A 27,476-nucleotide genomic window follows, 5' to 3' on the forward strand; every position below is an offset into this window, starting at 1 on the left:
CTGTGTTCCGTATTTCCTCTTTTTCTTTCTCTCTCTCTCTCTCTTTCTATCTTTCTATCTTTCTATCTTACCCTCTCTATCTTGTCTCTTGCGTTTCCCTCGCGTGCAAGCTAAACACGATCATTTATATCGGTGAACTCGTAACTGTCGGCCACCGGCACTGTGATTTACGTACTCTACTGAGAAAGAGATGGCTGAAGAGCGACTAAACTGACGCGAGAATCGAGGGAAGTTTTCTCTTTCTTTACAAGCATACGGTTGTTATTATCTTCTTTTTTCTTTTTCTTCTCCTTTTTTTTTTATTTGTTTTTTCGTTTTTATCTATTTTAATGGGTTATTATGGGAGAATAACGGAGTCATCCAAGCTCCAATTCATTACGGTCAGAACAAATTAAATCTATGATTTAATGTACGTTCGTTGATAAATCGATGATAAAATGTTGTGTTAAAATCCACGATATTACGAATAACGGACGATTCGACGATTATTATTTCAGGGAAGGAAAATAAAAGATAATATTATATTCTTTTTTGACGAGCCTTAATATTAAAACTCAATATTTCGAATAACGTTTCGATGATGATTATTTCGTGGAAGGAAAATAAAAAATATTTCATATTTTTGACGAACATCGATACTAAAAATCAAAGTTACTTTTAGTACGTTATAAAGTTTCACCTTTCCGATGTTCCTCCCACCCATTCTCTCGAAGGTAAAACCCTCCCGGTTGGTTTTCCTCTCTCAGCGTTCTATTTTTACCTCCGGACAAATTCCCGACGCGTCAGGCTCACCCTTTTGCACCAGAACTCGCGACCGTCTCGCATACTCGCCGCTTAATAACGTATATCCAAGCTTCCGACTAGGACGTGCAATGTAAGTATATATATATATATATATATATATATATATATTATTATACGTAGATACATATATCTACGTATATACTTATACATACGCGACATAGTCAGATATGTAAAATGCATATATATATAAATACATATCTATTTATATATATTATAGATAGATACATATATCTACGTATATACTTATACATACGTGACGGAGTTAGATATGTAAAATGCATACATATATTGCTAACAGTGAATATGTATATATATATACATATATGTATATATAGATCATGGCGCTTAGAGTTTCATTTAGCAGACGCTTGTACTCGAATTTTGCAGTCTATGACAAAACGACGATGAGAAGAAGGGATGGAGCAGTACGATCGGAGCAAAGCACGGTGGCGCTTCGATGATGCGCGTAGTACGTCTCTAGCGGGTAAGCTTTCGTCCCTTCTTGAAACGCGTCGGTCGAGCTCGGTAAACTGTCGTTTGCTGTCGCTGACACTGCGAGCTAAATATACTTCGTCGACAGTAACAGAAAACGGAGTGAGAAAGAGATAAAGAGAGAACGATTCTAACTCTCTCACTTATTCTATATATCTGTCTCGTTTTAACCTTTTACCCTGTTCTCTACACGTTTCTATCTACGTAAGGGACGAAACTCTCTCTCTCTCTCTCTCTCTCATTTTCTCTTTGCTGACAGCAACGTGGACCTTCACGTTCGGTTTCTGTAAGTCCTTGTGGTTGAATCAGATGACTGGTTGGACGAGATATCGCATTTCTCGACTCGCTGTCCTCTCGTACAACCCTTCTCCCACTCTCCTCTTTCTCTCTCTCTCTCTCTCTCTCTCTCATCTATCTATCTAGCCATCTATCTCCTGTTTCAAATAATTATTCGCAGCTTGTAGATATTCTCGTCGCATCGTACAAAATCGTCCCATTTCTTCTTGACTCTTAATCATTAATTATTAAAAGACTGATCGATTCTTTATCAAGTAATATATAATAATTCGATAGAAACTAACGAAAAATATTGATCGGTATTGCGACGTAATTATAAATATTTTCTATAGACGGAAATTGTAAAAATAATGATAAAATCGTGTAAAAATGGTTGTTGAAGTTTTATTGAATATCATTCGTACGTATGTACGATAACGGGAGGAAACAACAACGGTTCTGTATAATTAAGCTGACAAGGTTTAACGACGTACAAGCTGGTAGCACTAGAAACCGCGGTGTGAGCCTTGGAACAATGCGAATGTGTGGGACACGTTGAACGACGCGACGAGTGGACCGATGAGAACGAACTTGTCTCTCGCGTGTCGCGCCGAAATATACTCTTCTCTTGTCGTTCGTCGCTATTATTTCCCCTTCTATCTATCTATCTATGTATGTATGTGTATATGTGTGTTTATCTATAGATTTATATATAAACAGATATGCCTACATAAGCTCAACATTACATACATTATACGTATTCACTTCGTACGACCTCCATACGTTCTTCACGAAAACAAAGTTTCTTGATATCAACAAAGCCTATCTTCCGAACATTATAATTCTATTATCGCCCAAACTCAGTCTCATTCTGTTGTCTATCGTCGAAGCGTAAACGCAGATATATAACGTCTACAAATTTTTCGATTTTTGTACCGGCTAATACGATGTTCTACGAATCATTATCGTAGTTCATTCATAGTACGATTCATACGAATTTATTCCTCGTAATATTAAAATTTTTGTTAAACGACACGTATTATCGTTATTATTATCGTTTATTTTCTAATTACCAAATAGAACGCAAAAGGGAACGTATTAAGATGGATTCGAACGAAATTGACGTAGGTAAGTCTTTTATATTTTATTATTGGATGATAATAATAATCACGTTGAAAAAGAAAAGGGAAAAGAAAGTGTAGACGCTTATAGAAAGCGATATTAGAAATATAAATAAACTTTGAAAACTTATTATATGCAATGAATACATGACGAACAACAAACAGGTATGTAATTATGTATTCACGTAAGAAGCAAGAGCGGTTTCCTCTCAAAGGGTAACGATAGAGAGAAGGAAGTCTTTGAGGAGAGAACTCAATCGATTCCCTTTATAGATTGAAGGACAAATTGATGCGTCGAGTAGTGGGATCATTAAATTTAACGACGTGTTTACGGAGCCAGTTAATTCGCGTTATGTTCGTAAGTTATCGTAAGGTACTTATGTACGTTTAGAACGATGCTTGTAAAGGTAGATCCTTGGAAGATTGATATATTTATCGATAGACCTTGTCCCAAGATGGTTTCAATCGGAAACGAAGATGCGCTCGAGCGTTCACGTTGCGCATGCAATCTACTGGTATCGCTTTGAGATGCCCCGAGGTCAGAAGTAAATAAACGATGAGATGTCGATGCATAGCTGTTCCTCTCTCTCTCTCTCTCTCTCTCTCTCTCTCTCTCTCTCTCTCTCTCTCTCTCTCTCTCTTTCTCTGTCTCTTGCTTCGTTCGGTATATATGACGTAGCAATTCGAAAGCACAGCACCAGTAGCACCGGTATTCAACATCGATGTCAGCATCGCTACCAAGAGCAATGCCAGCGGGCATTGCCGGATAAACTCTCCGTAGCTCGATTATATACTCGATCGAAATTTAGAGAATAGTGTCAACCATGTGGGAAATGTCACAAATCCTACTCTTTTTTTTTTTCTTATTTGTATATTCTTTTGTATTCTTTTATCTCGTTCTTTCGACTAGATAGGAAAATTTGTTGCCGTAACAGCGTCAACCTTGTTACTTTAATTTAAAAACTAAGCATATTTTCAGTATATTTTACGAATCGTAAATTTAAGTCGTGAGAGTGTTTGTAAGTTACGTTACAAATCATGTTATATGTATATATATATATATATATATATATATATATATATATATATATATATGTATTTACTCGTGATCGTTGTAATTAGTATTGATGATTGTATCTGAAAAGCGATTTTGAAAGAATTTTGAATAATTTTTTTTTCGTGAAAATGATTATTACGAACGTTAAATAAAAGTAATGGCTAAAAATAGTTTCGTCACTTGTTTAAAACATATCATCAATTCTAATAACGTGAAAATGTCGACAGAACATTTCCGACAAATGATAGTCGTATTCGTGCTTTGGTTTCTGAATTTTGGACGCGATTTGACGTAATTTGTCGCGTCACTGGCACTGCGTTTGTATCCTATTGTCGTCGGTGATAAAGCAATGTATTCACTCCGAGAGAGTGAGATTACGTAGCACCGTAGCACGTAAATTGGATGTTAGATATCATGCGTACAGGTACGCACGGCTAGCATCTACATATGTATTGGAAATTAAATGTAGATCTGAGCATAGACATCAAGAAAGATTTCGTTGGTGTTCGTTCAACGATATAATAGAAAATAATTCGTACTTTCTATCGAATATATTATTTCTTAATATTAAAATTACTTTCTCGTGAAACGTTATTGAAAAAATTAGCAAAACACCATTGTTTACCTTTTTTCTTTCTTTTTTCTTTTTTCAGATTAAGGACATCAACCTGAGCAGAGGAAAAAAAAGAAGGTGTATCGAGGAAGTAACAAAACACAAGGTAACGTTTCGTATTTGACGATCTGGGTTGACCATTTATCATTTTCCTAATTTCGTCGAAAGAAGTTCGTCGTTCGTTCTTACGTTTTTGGGTTGAATGGGGTGGGTAGGAAAGGAGGACGAAGGGAACCTTAGCTCCAAGTTTTTAAGGAGTAAGTTCGGCTTGTAGAAAAATTTCCAACGACGGCGTAGCATGTGATTAACCAGGAAAAAGCGGTCGTTAGCGGCATCGGTGGCTTATTGTTAGTAAAGGAACGAATAACCATGCCGCTTTCTGAAAGTTACCATCGAGCGTCTTGGCGGAAACTTTGCTGTGCTAACATTTTTAGTCATACCTTTTTTTCCATTTCAAGGCGTCTCTCTGTATACCACGAAAAGTTCAAGTAGATACGAAAACTTTAGCCGAGCACTTCGGTTGTGCCATGGAACGTCGCATCTACAATTTCCCGTTAGCTCCGAACCCGAAGCTTTCTTTCTCTCGTAGAAAAAAAAAGAATCTTATGTGCGACGTAGTAAACGTCGTCTTTCAAAATCTTTCTTATAGGACGACGTAACGTCTCGACATGTAAAACTAGCTAGTACACGTAGAGATTTAATTCTATAGGCACGATTACGTACATTTAATATAAGAAAAAGAATATGTGTGAGCGTACGTTCGTGTATATGTATATATATATATATATATATATATATATATATATATATATATATATATACGAAGATAAACAAAACAACATTTCTAGGCAAGACAAATAAATCGCAATAGGATCGCGAGATGTTTCCTTAACGTTATTTACATATTTTTCTTACACATATTTCTTACACAAATTTCTTACGTTTGATTTTCTTCACTTTTGATTTTCCATACATGTGTACATGTGTATACTATATCGACACGATAAAAAAAGAAGGTTACAGGAGTAATCAAATAGATTCGTTAAATCGAAGGACAAACAACAAATCGAGGCGCAAAATTCTGTCCGTCTTTCAGAAAACAAAGACTGAAGGATTTCTCGAAAGAAGAAGGACGTTCACGATTCGTTTCTATTCTTACCATCCTACAACGATGTTTCCTTTTCTACGAATCTCTCTTTTTCTCTATCTCAATCTTTATCTCTATCCTCTTTCTATCTCTCTCTCTCTCTTCTAAGACTTCATCGCTTAGTTTATAGAAAAATAGTATGTTTCCGTCCGTAGAAAATATCGAAACGTCATACAATTGAATCCACGTTTCATAAAGAAGAAATAAAAAGAAATAGGAAAGAAGGGTGAAAGAAGAAGCGTAAGAAGGAGATATGGAGAGAGACAGAGAGAGAGACAGAGAGAGAGAGAGAGAGAGAGAGAGAGAGATAGAGGACAATGAAGATCGTCGCGGTGGCTGGCGACGAGCGGGAAGTAATAAAACGAGAAACGCGGTAGGATTCGAAATTTCTCTTCATTACCGAGAAACCGGCATTGTTCTTTACCGGCGAAAAATGGAAGTAGAAAAATGGCGATGTACGTTTCCTCTTCGGTACACTTCCGACCTCGCTACGAAAGAATGGAAGGTGAAAAAAGAAAGTTGCTGTTACGCCGTGCGGATCTCTTTGAAGGAATGAAGAGAAAAAAGAAGAAAAGACAGGGAGAAAGAGAGAAAAGGAGAAGAAGGAAAAAAGTACAGAAAGAATGGAGAAGGGTTGTAGCAATGGTTTTGTTATGGCGACGATGGTTGGTGTTGGTGGTTGGACTAACGAAAAAGTGAACTACGGTGACTGCTTTCGGAGTAGAAACGTTCGTGACCTCACGCAATTTTCATTGTCGAAATGTCGTGGTTTCTCTGTTCGTGTAAAAAGAAATCCTGAGAATCGAGTAAAAAGGTGACGATGGTGATGTAGCTGCTTAGCATTGCGATAATGTTTGTGTTCGACGATGAGAGTGAGTGAAAGTAAATAAGTACTTACTCGGTTAAAACGATCTTTGGTAATTAAAAACTGACTAATTTTATCGAGGCGAGTTATTTTTTTCCGCTTGAACGCACACTCTTATTGTTATGCAAGTCAATAAAATTGATTAGTCAGTCGATTAACGTGGAGAGATCTTCAATTTTATAGGAAAATTGTTTTGAGAAAGAAATTGCGTGGAAAAGGATCAAGAAAGGTTCGATAATGTACGTTCAACCACGTTTGTTGAGAATTATAGTACATGTATACTTATTATTAATATATATTTATCTATCTATCTATCTATCCATATATATATATATACATATATATATGTATGTATGTATGTATGTATGTATAATGTCTCGCGCAATTGGAATAGACTGTATTTCCTAAACGATTGAAAATAGAAAAAAAATGTTACAAATCAAAGTTAAATGGTATTAGAAGGTATATACATACGTAAATAATCCTATGTACTTTCGTGCATCGGTGCATTAGAAAAATGCAAATACACCTTTTTTTCAATGGAAAGCTATATTTATAACTGCACCAAGTCGATGCAGTCTTTTTATATTTCACATAAAATTGTTAACATACTTATGCCTTAAACCCATACGTTCAGAAGTTATTGCCGTGATATTACCCGTTCATTAACAATTGGCGACAGGCATAAATAATTCAGAAAAATTTAACTACGATAACTTCCTAACTGTAAGAGTGTATAAAATTATTCGCATATTATGCACCATCTGATACCATTTTACTCCGACCTATAACATTTTTATCTACTTTCAATCGTTTAGAGCATACAATTTATCATTATATACGTACATACATATATAATATGATACTACCGATAAAAGAAATACATAATATATCAACGAGAAATGATGTTTCTCTCCCTCTCGCAATACATATATTTACAAATACGAGTATAATCATCGTTATGGACATTTGAGAATAAGTTAACCGTTTCTACGTTGAAAGCTCAGCTTTTCGTTCGACGTCGTATCGACGCTCGAATCGAAGTTATCGAAGGAGTTACGGCTTATAACTTGCCAACATCGTTTCCCGCTTCGTCGAGCAATTACGTGATCGATATCGCGTGCGTTTTCGATGAATAACGTGGCACGATGCATAAGCCGCGTGTTAAACGCGTAAGAATCAAGGGAGAATAAAGAGAGAGAGAGAGAGAAAAAACGACAAAGAAGAAGAAAAAGAAGAAAAAGAAGAAAAAGAAGAAGAGGAAGAATGAGAAACCGTACAACAGTTTTCCATCCTTTTTTTATATATATATATATTTTTTCGTTGTCTGATGAACATCGTGTAAAAGGAAAAAAGGACTTCGTGACAGGGAGAGGACTAGAATAACAACATGCTGTGTCGACTTCTTTCCGAAGGAGTTCTAAGAAGCGTGATCGAGGGACCACCGGGGGATAAAGGTCTCGTTGTACCTGAAGTGTCACTTCAACCGGCGAACCGTCGACCAACTCGAAGCGTCGATTACCTTCTTCTATGGACTCACTGTTTCCCTATCGACTTGTATGTATCCTCTTTGCTTTCTTTTCTTTCGATTTCGACGCTGCTATACACGACGAACACAAACGTCCCTCGTAAAAACATCTCACCTTGACGAGACTCATTGTTAAAAAGAGAAAACTCCTGATCGATTCGTTAACTTACCAGTTAACGGACAGTTACAACCTTCCTTTCTAATAACTATATATATATATATTTTTTTTATTGACAGGTTCGTTAGAAATGTCAGACATAATTTTATTTATTTAAACATGTCACAATGCTAATTAGAATTAATTAACAGGTTCGTGCGAACGTATTGTGAATTCGATCTTTCACGATACGTTTGAACTCGCATGATATAAGTAATTTATTTCAAATATTTCGACGATATCAAACGTTCAATTATTTTTTTATTTCTATCATTTCTGAGTATCATAGTAGGAAGAATATCGCACGATATTTATCAATAAATACGAGTATATTATGTGAACTACGATAACAAACGTTCGTTCGAATAATATATCTTGCGAGTAAAGAAAGAGAGAGAGAGAAAGAGGGAGAAAAAGAGAGAGAGAGAGAGATAGAGAAAAATATACTAGATAGACTAAGAGGACAGAAAAGTAACAAAGCGAGAATCGATCTGATAAGCGTCGATGTCGACTATGATAACAATAGTGTGTTTCGAAGAAAGAAGTCGCGTGTGGTTAACAAGTCGACCTACTTGTGTATATACGTGTAATGTATACATCGAAACATGCGTTTTTTCTCTCTGTCTGTCTCTCTCTCTCTCTCTCTCTCTCTCTTTATTTCTCAAAGGTACAAGAAATCATGGGAATCTCTCTTTCTATTTCATCTATCAAATCTCCGCGAACGAACCACGCTTCTCCGTTTTTTCCTCCCTCTTTTCATCGAGGTAGCTTTAACATCGTTATTTAGTTAGCTCTTTTTTATATCTTCCTACGTCTGTCATTCGACGAAAAGAGGGTGGCAGAGAGGGGTGTAGAAAAAAAAGAAAACAAGAAAAAAGAAAAGAAAAGAAAAGAAAAGAAAGGAAACGTTGACGTTAGAAGAAACGTCTCGTCGCAGAATCTCGTTACTACGTTCGGTATCTACTTCGTTGTTCGAAAAGTAGGCGGTTCGTAAGGGTAGAAAAGGAAGGGGAGGGTTGGGCGAGAAAGTAGAGGAATGAAAGAGGCTTCTTTTGATCTCGACTTAAGGACATTAAAATCGTTCGCTTCGTCTGCCCATGTTGATTCGCGACGTTCATGTTTCTCTCTTCTTCTATTTCACCAGTATGATTTTCTCCTTCGGGCTACGGATTTTATCCTTACGATATGCTTTCAATTCACCGATCAAATACCTCTCTCTTTCTCTCTCTCTCTCTCTTCCCTCCTTCACTCTCTTTCGTTCATGCGAATAAGGAAACAATAACAGAGTTGGTATTGTTAAAGTTTCATCATTATTTACACGGATTCTCGCTTCTATTCGCATGATATCTATTATACATACATACGTATATACATGTATATATATATATATATATACATATATATATGCTGTGTGGTTGTGTGTGTGTATATATATATGTATACGGATTTTTCTCTTTCGACTACTTGTTCATTCACATTGTACGTTTCATTTTCTCTCTCTCTCTCTCTCTCTCTCTCTCTCTCTCTCTCTCTCTCTCTCTCTATTTCTCTGTTATACATAGTTATACACACGTATTCTCCATTTTCACCTTGTTACGGGTAACAAGGAAATAATGGTATAATGATGCTTTCGAGTTACGATTTTACCGAGCGAAACGTTCTCTAAACACAAGATCATTGTTGTAATAATTAAAGCATTCTGATCGTCGTCTCTTCTGTAGGATGCTAAGTATTGTATTAACAATACGAAGCAGCTTTTGCGAATCGTGAACGAACGTGGATGTATTAACGTATCTATCTGTGTGCGATGAATACATACATATGTATATCGTAGTCGCCATTGTTCTTCACGTATTTCAACGAGAAAGATTTTGCACGTCGACGAGCAAGACACGCTTCGTTTCCAAGCGACTCTTTTATTTTTTAAGAGATAGAGAAAGAGAGAGAGAAAAAAGAGAGAGAGAGAGAGATTCCAAGACACTCTCTCGGTATGCTGGACAAAAATTACGTGTTCGTTGAGCTCATTAATTTAGTTTCTCTCTTTTTCACGTTTGTATAAGATAAAGAGACTACGGGAGATCAAAAGAAGAATTACTTTTCAGACGACATGCGCGAAGACTCAACGGACTATCTTCGTGGTTTGTTTTCAAAGTATTTTCAAGAATTCACGTAGTTTAATTGTATTTCGTGAAGATTGCGTTTTGTCAAGGGCATAAACGAAGAGAGAAAGAAAGATATGGAAATTACATTCGGATTTTCATTTAAAATCTTTTATGTTTCACGATTACGAGATATGTATGTATATATATATTTTTTCTTTTTTGTAATACGTATTCTGATTTATAGAATCTTTGATCAAGATATAACTTTGATATCGTAACTATGTATTTGAGTTAAACGTTTCTTAAACATCGCTGAAATATCATATATACTATCGTTATTGATCGTTTATGAAATTATTGACGAATTATTAGATACGAAAAGTATTATAACGTATCGTTCGATTGAACGATTCAAATAAGTTATATATCAATGAACGATTCGGAAAGAATTGATTTATCTGAAAATACGAGCCCAGACGGATAGAAAAACTTTCGTCTGTCTCATCTCAATCGACACTTCCATTTGCTGCATAAACACGAGACCACACGAGCATACACTTTCGTCGGTATTTCTCGAACTAATCCAAATTTATAATACGCCCGGTAGCGTGTGAATTAATATTTGCAGTGGGCGCGGGCAACACTATTGGAATAACACATACACAGAGAGAGCGAGAGAGAGAGAGAGAGAGAGAGAGAGAGAGAGAGAGAGAGAGAGAGAGATGAAATTCGAAATGGTTGGTAGATATGGATAAGAGAAGAACGTTGAGAGAAAGAAAAAGATAGAAAATGAATGAGAAAAAAAGAGAAAGAGAAAGAGAAAGAGAGAGAGAGTCTTTCGTCGTCATTTAATGTCCACCCTTTTCGACGGACTCGTAAAACAATAAAACGACTTTTCGTATGCATTCGCGAAACGAACCTCGTCACGATAGGTTCGTGCAAACGCGATCTGTCTGATTCTACGAGCTTGAGTGGGTGCGCGCGCGTGTGCTTGCCTACGTGTCCTACGTTACATTTACATACACATACATATATCTAGGTACGTACAAATACGTTAGGGAACGTGTGGCTACGTGTTTCTCGTTCCATTTCGTGCGACGAGTTTCTATCTTCGATCGATTCGGTTCGCTTAGGGAGAGTAGCCGGAAGGGGCACGCGATTAAATAACGTATCTCTGCGTATAAATAGAATTATCCTGACAGCCTGCGAGTTCTCGCACCTTTATTTACCGTCCCGTTCTTCGTTGGGATATCAAAAAGAAAAAAGGAGAAAAAGGAAAGTCGCGGCCTTTTCGTTCCTCGAGAATCCTCAAAAAATAAACTAACGTGTTTCTTTCACGCGCTTTGTTCGAACTTTGTGAAACTCAAATAAAATTGCAAATAAAAAAAAAACTCGTAAAATAGATAAGAGAGAGAGAGAGAGAGAGGGAGAGAGAAAGAGAGAGAGGAAAAGGAGAAAAGAAAAAAAAGAAAATAGAAAGAAAAAGGATTGCTCAAGAATTTAATGGATATACGCAAGACCCTAAGTTCTACTTGCTCGTAATCATTCGTTATGTACGTAAATGCCATTGTACTGGACGAGAAGGTAAACCAATGGTTTTCTCTCTCTCTCTCTCTCTCTCTCTCTCTCTTTCTCTTTCTCTCTTTCTCTCTCTGTTTGAAATCACAAAGTAACGATGAAAATAGAAACGATCGATGATTCCTAGATTTTCTTTTACGTGGACTTTGAGACGATTTGTGACAACGCTTTCTGGTGACGCGTTTCTATGCTCGATCAAGTATTCTTACGCCTATAGAAACGTCATTATAACGTGGAGGTCGTTCGTATACGTAGGTATATACGTTGTCTATAGTACGTGGATGTTGACCTTTCGAATCGGACGGATGTTATGCATATTAGCTGTTCTCGTTTGTTCGAACTTCCCTTTTCTTCTCTCTCTCTCTTTTTTTCTTTCTCTCTTTTTCTTTTTCTCTTCTTCTATCTTTCCTTTTTTTCAGTTTTTTATTTTAGTTTTTGTTTTGTTTTTTCTTTTACTTGTTTTCATTCTTTTTCTCCTATTCTCTCTTTCTCTCTCTCTCTCTCTCTCTCTCCCTCTCTCTCTCTTTGTCGACATAACGACCGACTAAACTTTTCACGAGGAACACCACCGTACATCGAGTTTCTGTATGCGAAATTTCAAACAAATTATATCTGCTAGAGTGAAACGCAGTCGGTGAGGTCACGAGGATTCAGGCACCGACGGCTGTGGTCGAATAAAGCTTGCATAAGAGGGAAATAGAAATCGTTACGAATTACCAGACCAGAAACGAATTGATTATTTCTCGTTATATTAACAACCATGTCATGCGATCTAAATAGAATAGAATATTTTCGATAAAGCTTTTTCGTAGCGCTTTTTTCGCGTAGCCTTTCTTTTTCTCTTTCTATATTTAATATATTTTCACGCACGACTACGATCAAAATAAATTCGATATTCAGGGAAGAATGAAAAAAAGACAAGAAAAAAAAAAGGAGAAAGTTAAGAGAAGTGTTCGTTCATTTTAGAAATTCTTTCGAAAGTATTCTCTTAAAAACATTCGCGATCGTGTATCATCGTGTAATGTAAGCCAAACAACGATCGCAAATTTACGAGATGTCGTATGGGATTTTTCTCTTTTTTATCGTTTTGTTTCCTCGTTACGAATGAAAGCAATCTTTTCTCGAGATTTTCCTGATGATTAACGATTTCCATTTTTTTTTTTTTTTTTTTTATAACGATCATGTTTTTTCCCTCTTCAGCGCGACATTTTTATTACGTCAATGAAATGAATGAAAATTCGAAAAGAGAAAGAGAAACAGGGAATAAGGTAGAAGGAAAGAAAAATAGTAGCGAGAGATAGGCTATCGTAAGCGTATTAATCGAAAATGACATTCCAACGAGGTCATTCCTTTCGTGAGACGACAATTCAAGTACTTAGTTACTTACTTTCGGAACGGTCTTGGTCTTGAGAGATAGAAGATCCTACTGTTATCTCGTTCCGTATAATTAACAAGAAACGTATAAGGTAAGAAGTTCGGATCGGTCCTTAAGAGCGATTAAGGTAGCGATCGGTTAATCGATCGAAGAGCTAAAAGTCGCGACTTTATGGCTAATTAGATTCTATTGTAGTTTTAACTAATAAATTTCAAGTATGCCGAGAAAGACGAGACGAGGAACGAGGTAAGAGAAGGCACTTGCTGATCGTACGAATTTACTTTATTCGTTTAATAAACGTGTTTGCTCGTTTTATCTTTGTTTTGTTCGTTGGGATCTCTGTTGTAAGAAATAATGAATTTTATGTTATCTTTGATAGAGTAATAGATCGAGGATTGAAAACATGTTTGATCAAAAATCGTTCGATCGATAAGATCGTTTTTATAACAAAAAGAGGGATATGTATATTTAACGTAGTTAACAGCTACAGACCTCAATTTTCCTTATTTCTTGTAAACAATAGAGTTTTATTGAATGTTCCTCTATTAAGATAATCGTGTAGAATTGATAGAGAGACAGTAATAAACGTTAATAACGTCCATACGACAGGATGCGTATAACATAGATGCGTTTTCATATTCATAGACGAACTAATTTACTCGGATTGTATATTGTGCATCGACACTCATGATCTCTCCCGTACTCTGGTTCGATTCGAAGTAGCCTTTGGAATATCCATCAGTCGAAACATCAACGGTAGAACCGGCAGCACCCTCAATCGGAAACAGAACATTAAGTACAATCAATGATCTCGTATTCCGAACATTTCGAATGGACGATCAATTATGCAAATGATCGTTTCGGACGTGACCCATGGCGGTCGACACGAAACGTTGCGTCAGGTGGTACGAAACGTATGGCATATGCTAGTAATGTTCTCTACGTTTTATTCCTTCCAGGACTTACGATTCTGTCTATTCGTCAGGCTCCTATCCTCGTATTTATCATGTTTTGTTTCTTTTTTTGTTTTATTTTATTTCATTTCTCACATTTGTAAACTTTGATTTAAGACTCTACTTTTATTTTACATACTCGTTGCATTCATCGTTCCGCAATATTCTCAATCTTTGAGAAAACAAATTAATCACTGGAATTATATTAAACTATTAGGAATATCGAACACGGAGATTTCTAAAGTGGGTCGACGTGGAAACTATTAGAAAAGCTTTCGAGTGTTCCCAACAACAACGTGTAGTAGTTATCTTCTTCAAACGAACCGCTAATCGGTAATCAACAAAACGCTCGCTCGATACCAAACACGGTCTTAAACGTTTCAGAAACGAGCTCCGTCGTGCGTGAAACCTGCTCCGAGCCGTAACACGTGCGTTGGGTTAAATAAGTTTTCATTCGAAACAGGTTGGGCGTTATCTTAAGGAGGAAGTGAGTCTTTTGGGGGAAAGCTTTAAAGATTTCGTCCTCGGTTAACTCCTATCTTTTTTCTTTTTTATTTCAGAGAGAGAGAGAGAAAGTAGTAAAAAAAAAAAAAAAGAAAGAAAGAGAGAGAGAAAAAGAGAAAAAGAAAAAAAGTGAAAAAGAACGAGGACAGTTTCGAAGGAATATTCTCGAGATTGAAGAAGAGGGAGAAAAAGGAGGGGGGAGAAAAGGGGAGGAAGTGAAAACGATATCTCAAGGACCGTCGAGAGTTTACTCGGGCGATCATTTGAAAAGGATGCAAGTGGATTATCCACGTTCTCACTAGAACGATCGTCGATCGTTCAACGTCCCAACTAACCCCCGGAGCCGACGGCAGTGCGCAATTAATTATGCCAATTGATCGAGTGGGTATCGGTCCCGTACGGCCATGCATGTTAATGTGCGAAAGGACATCTGTTTCCCTTCCCCGTTTACTCCTCATCTAGGAATCTTCTCTATGCGCGACGTTTACACGAGTGTGACACACGTATATCTATGGGGGGAGGGGATGGACCCATAGGCGTCTATTTTTCGTTGTTACGTCGAAGTTACCTATTCTTTTTTTCTTGTTTTCATTTTTCTTCTTTTTTTCTCTCTTTTTTTCTACACTTTTTTTTCTAGTTATATCGTACCGAATTGAAAACAAGGACGGTCAAATTGATGGCGAACGATGTTTTTTTCAAATGAATCCGTAACGCGTTTAAAAAAAGTATTTCGAGAAACATGAAGAGAGAGGGAAAGTGAGAGGGAGATCGAATGAAACTAGAGATTGGATCGATAGAAGAGAGATATCAATTTAAATGATATTTTCAGAACTACAATTATTTCGTCTTATACGATAACGTTTCGACTTCGATTCTTCATTAACCGTGTGTATCGATTTGAACATATAAGAAAGTCGAAGAAAGCTTCCGAACGTAAATTCGAATGAAATCGAGAGGCATTGCAATAATAATAATTAGAATCAATGTTTAACCGCGAACATATGCGACATCTTTGACAATGTAGAAGCGTTCCCATAGAAACGATATATCCGTATAGTTCGATGGAACGCGCGAGCGCAGGTTAGCACGTGGCACGTTTACACGATTCGTTCTGCACACCGTAATGGGTATATATGCATGTGCATAAACGTATACGTACGTATGTATAACATAGATACGTATGTATGGTGCAAGAGGAGATCAGGTGGATTCACAATGGCCTCTGTGGGGTGGATCAGGATGTTCCCGAGGTTCAGGGACATATGCTGTGAATTTTTCCGGGGAACCTTCGCGTTGCATCCCCCATCCCTTCTCTCTCTCTCTCTCTCTTTATTCCCCGCTGTTCACCCTCTCTCTGACGCGAGTCGCGAAGCACATGTGCCAAAAGCATACACGCGAACCCAGCAACCGCCCAGCTCCTGGCCTTCCACGTCGTGTCCTATTGTGCGTTCGATGCTGGACGACTCGCGTCGAGACGCGGGATCATCAGTGCTCATTGTCAACGACTAATCGAATCTGACACCGACCGAATCACCGAACGCCAACGACCATGCTCCCGCACTACCCGTCTATCTATATCTCCTCTACCCCTATTCGATCCTGCAGAGGGCGAACGATATTACCGGTGCATTGGCGTACTCTTCTCTACACTTTTCCTACAGATTTTATTTCTTTTTTCTTTTCGTCCTTGAATTCGTAAATCGACGTAATCCTCTTTAGTGACGGGATCTCGTTAACGTGATATTTGTATTAGCTGTTATAGCTTGGATTTTTTTTTTTTTTTTTTTTTTCTTATGAAATTGATCAATTTTATATGAGAAATATCTGATAATTATCGAACGATTTTCGTCCTTGAATTCGTTAATCGGAGTAATTCTTTTTTGGCGATGGTATCTCGTTAATGTAATATTTGTTTTAACTCTTATAGCTTGGATTTTTTTTCTTTCCTTTTTTTTTTTTATGAGATTGATCAACTTCATATGAGAAAAATCTAACAATTATCGAACAATTTTTAGTAATTTCTATTCGTATGGGAAAAGGAAAAATTGGACGAATTGAAATATTCTAGAGATTTCGATATTGTATATTTTACGAAGGTTCCATCGTGTTAAAGGACGTAACGATGAATGTTTTATATAGTCGACATAATAAAATTTATTTTCTTAATTGCATGGTAATCATACCAGCGAGGGAGCAAATACTGCAAATTTAATATTGTACTTGCTTCTACACACAAGTTTAATAAGCTTCGTTTACATTTATGTGTTCTGTTTTATTTAAAAAGTAACTAATGCTCAAATAGGCTAGTATGAATAATATGTGAAAATGATTCGCTGATAATTTGTACACACGATACAGTTGTTGATTGCGTAGATTGAAATGTTTATGTTTGTGCCTGTCAAAATAGAATATCGAGTTATTCTGGAGAGATTATTAGACTAGAGACAGATAAATAGATAAATAGATAAAGAGAGAGAGAGAGAGAGAGAGAGAGAGAGAGAGAGAGAGAGAGAGAGAGAGAGAGAGAGAGAGAGAGAGAGAGAGTAGCGAATACATATTATATAATTATTATTTATGATTTAATATCTCAAAATATGATATTGCAAAATATTAACATTTATATAATCGTTTTATAGCAAAAACCTTTGGTTATGGTTTTTTAAATTAAGATATACCTTACTTATACTAATAATTTATTTAATTATTTATTTATTTAATCGTCTAAGTCTTGCATTGAGTTACATAACGATATCATTCGTCGACTAGTGGATTAATAAACAATATTATATAAATAATGCATTATATTAAGCGAACTGGTCGTCGAGAGTCTCTCGTTAATTCGGTTTAAGGTCACCAGTTTCATATTTAATTGTTAATTAGTGTTACTGAACATTGATATCATTTTCGGGACTCTTATCATAAATAATTCGTTATTATCAGTATGCAATTATCTCTTGAAATTTTATCTTCTCCTAATAATTATAACAAGTTACTTTTGATTTTCATGAATAATTATATAGATACATCTCGATTATTGTAGCGCGTTTTTAAGTAAACAATTACATTTTTAATAAATTCTATTTTTAAGCGATTTCAATTTGAAATAATCTCAACTATGAAATAATTATATTAACGACAAATATTTAAATGTTTCTTAAAGTTTAAATACGAAATTAAAATAAAGAGAAGAAAAAGAAAATATTTCTTTCTTTTTCTTTTATCTTTATCTCTTCTCAATAATTTAAAAAACAAGCTCGTCGATGATCGTCGTTAAAAGAAGAATAAAGTCGAATAGAGAACGTATAGAAAAGATGGGGAATGTTAATAAGAAAATGAAATAGCTAAAGAAGATCCACAGGAAGTCGCTCGTTTCGATTTTTACGTGATCACGCAACGAAGCCATTTTCAGAGGGTCGCACAACCCCTCATCTCTTTCTCTCTTTCTGCTTCGATTTTCTCTCTATACACGTAGCCAACCGCGCAGGTCCTTTATGGAATATCCATGAACGAAAACTATGGGACTCCACGGAAGACTTTAACAAGCTCGATCTCGGCACGCGTTCTAGTTCTCCTTGGGGCCAATTTTGAGATTGTTTTTAGTGCACCGTAAACGTGAAAATTTACTTAAAAAATTTTCAGTTACTGGCACATATGTACATATTTACCGAGTATGAATTTTTGTTTGTTTGACTTTTAGCCATCTTAAATCTCTCTCTCTCTCTCTCTGTCTTTCTTTCTTTGAAAAAGTCTCATCATATAAGTATCTAAATAAATGTGAGTATGCGTTAAAGTAATGTACATAAGACTCGTTGTCCTGTCTCTAGGAAGCATTCTTAATACTAAAGGTTGCCATATTCCACGGGAGGCAGGTTGTTTCTCTCGTATAATACACAACAACGTCGTATAATGCTCTTCCGCATGCAGTAGCTATTAAATGACCGGTTACATGGACCGATAGGCGGTACCGTGTTAGTGCTACGCTGGTACCATGATCCTGCCATGGTCACTTCCTCGAGATAGAACACCCGTGCGATTCTCTCTCTCTCTCTCTTTTCGTGAAAGAAACAAGATTTTTCTTCTTTTAAAAAATCGAATCGATTTGGAATTCATATGGAAATAGTGATTTGAATAGTGATTGAAGATGTCACGTATCTACTCTAGCTATTTTTATTGTACAATTAATCCTATCATTCTATTGTGTTGATAAAGGAAAGATATGATCGATATCGAAATCGAATATTCACCATAAAATTTTCTTTTTTTCCTTTTCTTGTCTTTTTTTTTTATTCCTTTATTTTCTACGAAATAAGCGATAATATTGAAAGCGGCAGGAAAAGAAGGTTTTGCTTGCTCCTTTCGAAACTCTTCCTAGATTTCTTATATGGTAAGTCGCGCGTACCTAGCCGATAAGATTCTATACAAGAGGTACATGTTCCGAGTACTCGTTATCTTTGTTAATTGGTGGATACGGTTCATTGAATGTAGATTTTTTCTATTTCTTTTCTTTCTGTTTTTTTTTTTTTCTTTCTTTTTCCCTTCTTTACAACATTGTGTGCATAAGGACCGTGAGGGGATTCTACTTTGCGGCAACCGGTTTTATGCTCTGGTAGACACGTAACCGTTTCTACCTGCTGTGGATAGAAAATCCAAAGGTACTTTTTTTCTCTTCTCTTTCTCTCTCTTTTTCTCATGGGGTTTCGGTCTCGATCCAGAATCACGAAGTAGATGAATATCCTTCGATAGGTCAAGAATTCTTTTCTTCTCTCAATTCAAGATTTTTTTCTCCGTTAACGTAGTCGCGAGGGGCTCTAATGGAATATTCAATAAATTTTTTGAGAGAATAGAAAAAATTCTACAAGTGGAATTTTTTAAAAGCTCTAGCTAGTTCAATCGTCGTCCGTGAAAAGTTTTGTCAAATTTTCTCTGTTATTCTTTAATGAGGATTCGTATAGGAAACGATCGATAACCTTTATTATTGTTTGACATGAAACGATATAAACGGGCAAGTAAAAGTAATAGTAAATATTGTAAAAGATAACTTCGGATATGATGTTTATTTGAATCATTAGAAGTCAAGATTTAATGTACTCTTTCTTACTAGAAACCGAGATCGTTGCGATGTGGTGTGTGTGTGTGTATATATATATATATATATATATATATATATATAGGGATACAAGGGAAGGAGTAAAAGGGAAGAGAAGATAGTAACAGTGTCTACCATCGCGTCTATTTTTCTTCTTATCCTTTTTTCCTTAACAAAACTTATCCGAACGTAGCATCTCTCGTCGAAGAAACGTTTCCGAATCTCGAGTGGCTTCCTTCTCTTACCCTGAAAACTTATCTTTCTCACTTTTTCTCTTTCTCTCTCTCTCTCTCTCTCTCCCTCACTTACTTCAGCATACATCCCTTCCCCATCTTTCTTCTCTCTTCTTACACAAGAACGTGCTGATTTTATCAGATAAAACTCCTTTTATCCCTCGTCAAGAAATTCGACTCACGTATATTCGCCGTCTTGGTTAACGGGTCCTCTTCTCTCTCTCTCTCTCTCTTTTTCTTTCTCTTTTTCTTTCTCTTTCTATTACATATATACGCATTCTCGTTAGCTCAATCGCGAACTATCCTTCCATAGATTTTACTATTTATCGACCGGCTTAGAGACACTCGAGATTTTCTTGGATGATTATGTTCGACGTGAATGACTCTCTTCCTCGAACCATCTCTTTTCTTACATTACGATCGAAAAATTTAGAAAAGGTTTGAAGAAACGATCGTTAGAATATCGAACAGGAAATTTCTTATGAATCTTCATGCTTCTTTATCTATCATCTCGAAAATATCAAAGTTGTTCTTATCGATAACTTTTTACGTTGCGCGTCTCGATGAAAGATATTTATTTCGTTTTCTATTTCATTTCGTATTTCGTTCGTTCCCGTACTAACGAGGGAACGTTGCTAACTTGGAAATTTTCCCTTAGGGCTTTTAGAAGAAAGATGGAAAAGGATCGATTTTCGTTTCACTTCCTAGTACCGATAATTCCATTGGTATTGCATCGACACAAACCACGTTTTACAATTGCATAAACCAAGTTGAATAGGATTTCCTTTTTATTTATTTATTTATTTATTTATTTTCTTCCTTTTTTTTCTTATTAAGTTCTAGCGAGTCTCAAAAGCGAAAGAAATCACGAGTAAAACTCGGTCGAGAGGTGCGCGTGTTTTGTCAAAGCGAAAATGAAATTCCGGTAGGCGTTCGATCCTCTCTTCCTTCCTTCCCTTTCCTTCCCTTCCGTTCCCTTTACTTCACTTCACTCCACTTCCTTTTTCCTCCCTTCCAATCGAGATAAGCTATGGTTTTGCTTAGGAGGGTGTGACTCTTAGATATACCGGATATCCCAGTTTCTCTTTAATCGAGCCATTAAGAAGACGATTTCGAAAGATTTTATCGAGCTCTTACGATTAACTTAGGGCGTTGCCGATAAAATACGCCAAGGGAATGCTATTACCTAAAACTCGATATTCGTAATAACGTGAATTAGAATTAGATCGATTATATTTAAATCGTTGCTTTTCATCGAGACAGGATGAAGTTCGAAGAAAATTTTTATTCGTCTCGTTTTACGTGATGTTCCACTTAGAAATAATAGGATTAGTAAGAAGAAAGTAAAAAAAGAGGAAGAGGACAGAGAGAAAAAAAAAGAAAAGAAAAAACAGGAAGATCTATCCGATGAAATTAATTCAACGTTAGCGTTTCGATTTCGGTCTGATAGTTTTACAATTAATTTCTTCTTTTTTCTACTTTATTTTTCTATTCCTAATACAATAGTTTCGGTATTGTTCAATACCTCGTTAAGAAACTCTTGTTCAGTTTTACGATCTCACAACTACAGACATTCTTCATCTCCTCTTGTAAATTTCCCTTGGCCAAAATATATTATTTTCGTGGATACGCTTCTTCGTATTATACTCGGGAAAATGCAGTTGTTTCTTTCTTCTAAAGTAAAATATAAACGAGGTGGTCCTCGTGTCTCGGCATCATCGAATTATGGAAATGTTCTTGATACCTATTCTAATTCTTTTTTATTATTTCCCAGAAGAGTTTTCTCGCCATCTCTATGATAATGCGCGACGGAGAATTTTTCCATTCACCGTGTTCGGAGTTGCACGCGAGAAAGGTCAAATGTCGACAACGACGACGACGACGACGACGACGACAATGACGACAACAATGACGACGACGACGACAACGACGACAATGACAACGATGAGGAAGGATAAAGTAAGGAATAAAAGTGAGTGAAAGAAAGAACGAAAGAGAGAGAGAAAGAGAGAGAGAGAGAGATAAAGAAAAGGAAAAAGATATTCGCTTCTGTTTCAAACCTTCTTGCTGGATATATTATTCCTGACATTGTGCTACATCCACCGTTTTCTGATACACCTCTCTCCCTTCTTTTCGTATAGATGCATACGAAATAGCATAGATTTCTGATACCTCCGATCACAGTATCTTTTTATCCGATAGGAGAATCACACTTCTGATTCTTTTCCGGTAATACGAGGACTGTCCTTTTGGAAAGGGAGAACGAAAACGTGGGGAAACGAACGTAGGGAATATAGAAGAACGTGATGGTTGGTATAGTTTGTTGTGCTTGGATAACCGTCAAGTACGATACTTTTCTTCATTTTTTATTATTTCTTTTCCGACGCGACACACCTCTTCGCTTCGTTCTTTTTTTCTTCTCTTCTCTTCTCTTTCTTTCTTTCTTTTCTTTTTTTTTGTATTTTTCTTTTTCTTTTTCCTTTTTTTTTTTTTGTTACTCTTTCCATTCCCGACCATGATCTCAGCAAAGTTTTTCAACGTGAGCGAAGAAACACGACTTACGAGCTCGTTCCACGCATTGATTTTCACTCTGCGTATCGCGTTCGCCTGTTTCTCTTTCAGTTCGAACATAGCAGGAAAAATAAAGCGCCTAAGCGTGTAAGAAAGTTGCATAGGAAAGTAGAGAGAAATGAGAAGTAGAGAGGGAGAGAGAGAGAGAGAGAGAGAAGTATTCTTAAAATCTGTGTGTTTTCTTTTCTCTTATACGAGAATCTTTATTCTCATATAACGAAGATTATATTACAAAACGAATACGATCTTTTATCTCCTGAAGAAGATTCATACATTTTTTACAATTATACAAAAAATAACGTCGGACCTAATATTTTTAACTATCATAATTATCAAAAAGAAAAAAAAGAACAAAGAAAAGAAGAAGAAAGAGTTCAATTTCCATCCGACAAAAATCGATTCTATTAAACATCTTGGACGTATTAGATCAATAATCGTTGATCATCTCCTCGGTTGTCAAAGGACAAACATTTTTCCTAATTCCTCGAGTTTCATAGAGAAAACGTGTGGGATGGGATGAAAAATCTTTACTTATTGTCTAGTCTCTTCTTTTCTTTCTTTTTTCTTTATCTCCTTTTTTTCCCGTATGATCTCTCGATTCACGCAGATTTCCTTGAAACGTGCGCGCAACGAGTAGCACGTAGGATAGAATAGAGAAGGATTCGATGGTATGGGTAGAAATGATGGGGGGAGGAGGAGGACGAGGAGGAGGAGGGAGAGAGGACGATACATCACGGTCTCGCTATTGATGGCTGTCTCCTGCAATTGACGTGCGTTCTCTATGCGAGTACACACAATCTACTGGCGTCGCGTCGCCATCGTCACCTCCATCGGCTCGACACACGACCACGCATCTCACCTACGTGTTCCTCTTCGCGTATTCACAAATAAATAAATACATACGCACACACACACACATACACATATGTATGAACGATTTCGAAGTACTAGAAGGAAGGGAGAAACGATATTATCCGTGATGGATGCACCATCCGTCAGACGTCGAGACGGATATCTTACGACTCACGTACCGAAATCGGGCCATCCTCCAACCAACAGCTCTTCTTCAACTCCCGTTTCCTTTTCCTTCGAGAAAGAGACCTTACACCAGCAGACCTATGACTTTAGTGAAACTTGATTTGCTCATGATTTAACGTCGCCCTGAAGGACTTTTCCGATATCGATCCATGGCCATTCCAACTTTGTTCGGTTCTCTTCAATGGTCTCTCCGTGGTCGCTTGAAACTTGGACCGAGTCCCTGATAGCTTTTACATTTTGTTTTTTGCTATTTGTTTGTTTGTTTTATTCCGATTTCTTTCTCTTTTTCTTTTTTCTTTTTCTTTTTTCTTTTTTCTTTTTTTTTTTTACGGATTTTTCCAAGCTTTTTTCCGAACTTCTCTTTCTTTCTTTCTTTTCTTTTTTATTCTTTTCTTTTATTCTTCTTTTCCGTCATTTTTTCAATGAGTCCATGTTAATGTCTTCTTAATGTTGATAAAGTATTGAACGGATCGTCCTTTATATTCTAACAGAGTGTTAAATAATTGTATCCATTAAATATGAAATGCTAATACGTTTACTAATTAGAACATTTCTGTTTGGAACAAGTATAGCCAATTCTGCAGTAGCATTAAGCGTCGACGTAAGCCATGTCGGCCGCCATTCTCCATGGGCCAATTGCGACCTTCCTCAAAACAAAGTTTTATCGTTTGTATCTCAGGATGCCCGTAAACGTGCAAGGTTTAATCTGGACGTTTCTGCCGGACCGTAAGAATTGCATTATTCCATTTATTTCGTAGGAATTTTACCAAGAGTGAAAATGCAAACGATTTAATGGATCATCGGAGAAGGATGGTGCTAGAATATTGGAAAATTAGCGTCGCGACGAAAATGACTGTATAACAAATTATGTCCAGGATTTATTACTCAATTAATGGCTAAATACATTCAGTAATATTTGGAATTATTTCTTTGTGTGCATGCAAGCAATATATGCAAATATTTGCATTATATATATATATATATATATATATATATATATAAACATATATTTGTATATATATAATATAGATGAGGTTACATTCGATATTGGTAGATCGAATCTGCCGTCTGTTCGGTGGTTAAGGGGCTCGCTCAGTTCCAATGCTGGACCTGGGAGCCTCTCCCACCCCTGCGGGATGTTGCACCAGTGATATATCAAATTATTGTCAAACCGATAATGTTATTATCGTACTTAACGATAATCGATGGATTAACGACGACTATTAGCGTAATGTCCGATACCCTATGGTCTGTGATCGTAAAGTCACTTCCATCTCGCAATTTGTACGAAAGGAAAAATTCCTCTAACGAGTCGAACTTCCAATCGAATGGATATTCATTTCGTATAATATAAAGAATCAAATATAAAGATCAGATATGTATAAATAATTTTGATAACTGCCACATCTATCTATCGTTTACGTATTACATAAACATAAATGCGATATGATTCATTATGATAGAACATAATGACGGTTTTTGATCGAAATGATTCATAGTTTGATCCGTTGAAAATTTCTCCGTAGTCTTGCTTGTTGTTGGTAGGAAAACGCCTCTAGGGTTCAGCTGCCTCGAATACCTGATATCCGTTGAACATCCCTTCGTCCGCGCGAACAATTTGCCAGAAGTTGCACGCGGCTATCAGAATTTTGCCGTCGTGAAACTTCAACGAGGAGTGGAAGAGGATGGATAGGATAGGCAGAAAGGTTGGGAGAACGGTGAAGGATATATTCAATTAGTATGAGCGCGAAACGTTACTTCATACTTTTTACGAGCTTTATTTTTTAAGACGAGCCTTTATTTCTTTTTTTTTTTCTCTTCAAAATGAAAAACGCTCGAATCGGGTAGGTAACGCTACGTGTACCTTAATACTCCTCGTTTGCATAATAATAATTTTGAGGGAACTTGATCAAGCGGTAAAGTTTGCTCGTATAAAACTTAGCGTTGGCCAAGTTCCTTGCACGCGACCGATCCTTTCGCGTCGAATGGATGGCCGCAAGGAAGCTTAGAAACTTAAACCGAGTTATTAACTTTGTTGGAATTGATCTTCGAAATACGTGAGTACGGTCATACGTTCTCTCTTCAATCGAAAAGATAATAGTGTGAGAGTTTTGATCGAGCGGAAGGAATAACGTCAATTAACGTCAAGAACTGGCCTGAAAATTAGAAGGTTCTAACGATCACGCGTTCAATGTCTTTTAATCGGGTCGTTACTCACACCCTTTTATACTAGGAAATTGTTGGGAAACTAGGTTGTAAGATAAATTAACCGACAACGAATTACCATACATTACCATTTATTTGTAAAGTTACTACCTCTTTTATTATCAGTATCTTTTTTTCTCTCCCTCCTCCTCTCTCTCTCTCTCTCTCTCTCTCTCTCTTATCTTTCTTTTTCACCGCAACTACAAATACAATACTTCGCAACAAAATCTTTCTTCAAGTTATTTCCAACAAGTGCTCCTCCACTCCATCTTCATCATCGTCGCGTTTTATAGCGAAAACACTATACCTTCTCTTCTTTTTAAAATGCCGCATACTTTCTCATTAATTCTACACGAATGCAGCTTTTCATCGACTTTGGGAGGTGGGGTAAAAGTGGGTGGGAGAAGGGGGAGGAAGAGGACAGAAAAAAAAAGCGGAAATTTACTTCGAGCGGCAATGCTAGCAAACTTATATTACTTTTCCGCCTCCCTCGACGACCCACTTTGCAGTCATCCCTCTCTCTCTCTCTCTCTCTCTCTCTCTCTCTCTCTCTCTATCTATCTCTCTATCTATCTATCTATCTATCTATCTATCTATCTCTCTTTCTTTTCCCTTTCTTCTATCCTATATGAATCTTTACGAGTACCCTTATTGGGTAAAAGTAAGTTGATGTCGATCTCAGCGTTAGAATTACATCATTACTTTAAAAACGTTTAAGAAGAAACGCATACACCGATAAAACACAATTGGTAATGTGATACTATTTTTCTTATTTTAGTTTTATTCAAGCTCGTTTGACGCGACAATCGTAAACTGCTTTTCTCGACGAGGATTACAGAAAATCATTGGAATTCTCCTTCTAGCGATGTATATCGACATGCTCTCTCTTCATCTCTCTCTCTCTCTCTTTCTCTTTTGCTCTCTCTCTCTCTCTCTCTCTCTCTCTCTCTCTGTCTCTGTCTCTCTGTTCCTTTTTCTCGTTCTAGCAGTAAACTTTACGTTGCTGTTTCCGATAACTGTCAAGGTAATAGCTGCTAGCTGCCGTCGATATATACAAGCTATTACTTCGTAAGAAGTCTGTACGACGTAGAACAGTATCGACGTCGTTACAGAGGAAAACGAGCGTTTCGTGAAATGAAATCACTATTAATTTTGATAAAACGAGGGAATAGCATATGGAAATCTGGAGAAAAATAAAGAAGAAGAAAACAAAGAAAGTAGTATATGAATAACGTAGACGAGATAGCGTAACGATATACTTAGAAATATTTGGTTGTTGTTTCTTCAAAAATATTCGTATAAAATTGACGGCATATAACAGCACGTGTAAATGATATAAATGACATAGTGTTGATTAACATAAATTTTCAGGAGGTAATATTTTACTTTATTAACATAAAAGTTGAACGTGTTGGTATAATGTAAAACAATTTGCAAGGTGTATAAAATTTATTGTGAAAATAACTATGAAATATGCGTTGCACTTCTAAAATTACGATTAAATAACTAAGGCTACACATGGGCTGTTATTTAACAGAAGGGATGAGTACAATATGAATTTTGAAATAGACCGAGTGAAATTGGATTAAATCACATGTATGAAATTACGACTACCGGTAATGAGTAGTGGAGAAAGATAGAGAACGTGTACGAGAGAGAAGGAGAGAAAAATAGAGAGAGATAGAGAGAGATAAAGAGAGGTAGGATAGAGAGAGAGAGTGAGAGATGGAAACAGTGAAATGCACAGTTGGAAATCGCACAGGATGTAAAT

General features: G+C 36.5%; 2 protein-coding genes across 4 annotated transcripts in view; one reads left to right on the forward strand and one right to left on the reverse strand.

The window, feature by feature from the left end:
• LOC127072710 (inactive histone-lysine N-methyltransferase 2E) overlaps positions 1–27,476 on the reverse strand; it is a 397,888-nt gene that overhangs the window by 180,747 nt on the left and 189,665 nt on the right. The gene's annotated exons all lie outside the window — the stretch shown is intronic.
• Positions 1–27,476, forward strand: part of LOC127072702 (proto-oncogene tyrosine-protein kinase ROS) — a 369,768-nt gene that overhangs the window by 60,693 nt on the left and 281,599 nt on the right. The window contains exon 2 of the mRNA XM_051013320.1: positions 4,404–4,469. The gene's annotated coding sequence lies outside the window, so the exon portion shown is untranslated. The remainder of the gene's footprint in view (positions 1–4,403; positions 4,470–27,476) is intronic.

The sequence above is a fragment of the Vespula vulgaris genome, chromosome 2 (assembly GCF_905475345.1).
Source record: "Vespula vulgaris chromosome 2, iyVesVulg1.1, whole genome shotgun sequence".
Lineage (NCBI taxonomy): Eukaryota > Metazoa > Arthropoda > Insecta > Hymenoptera > Vespidae > Vespula > Vespula vulgaris.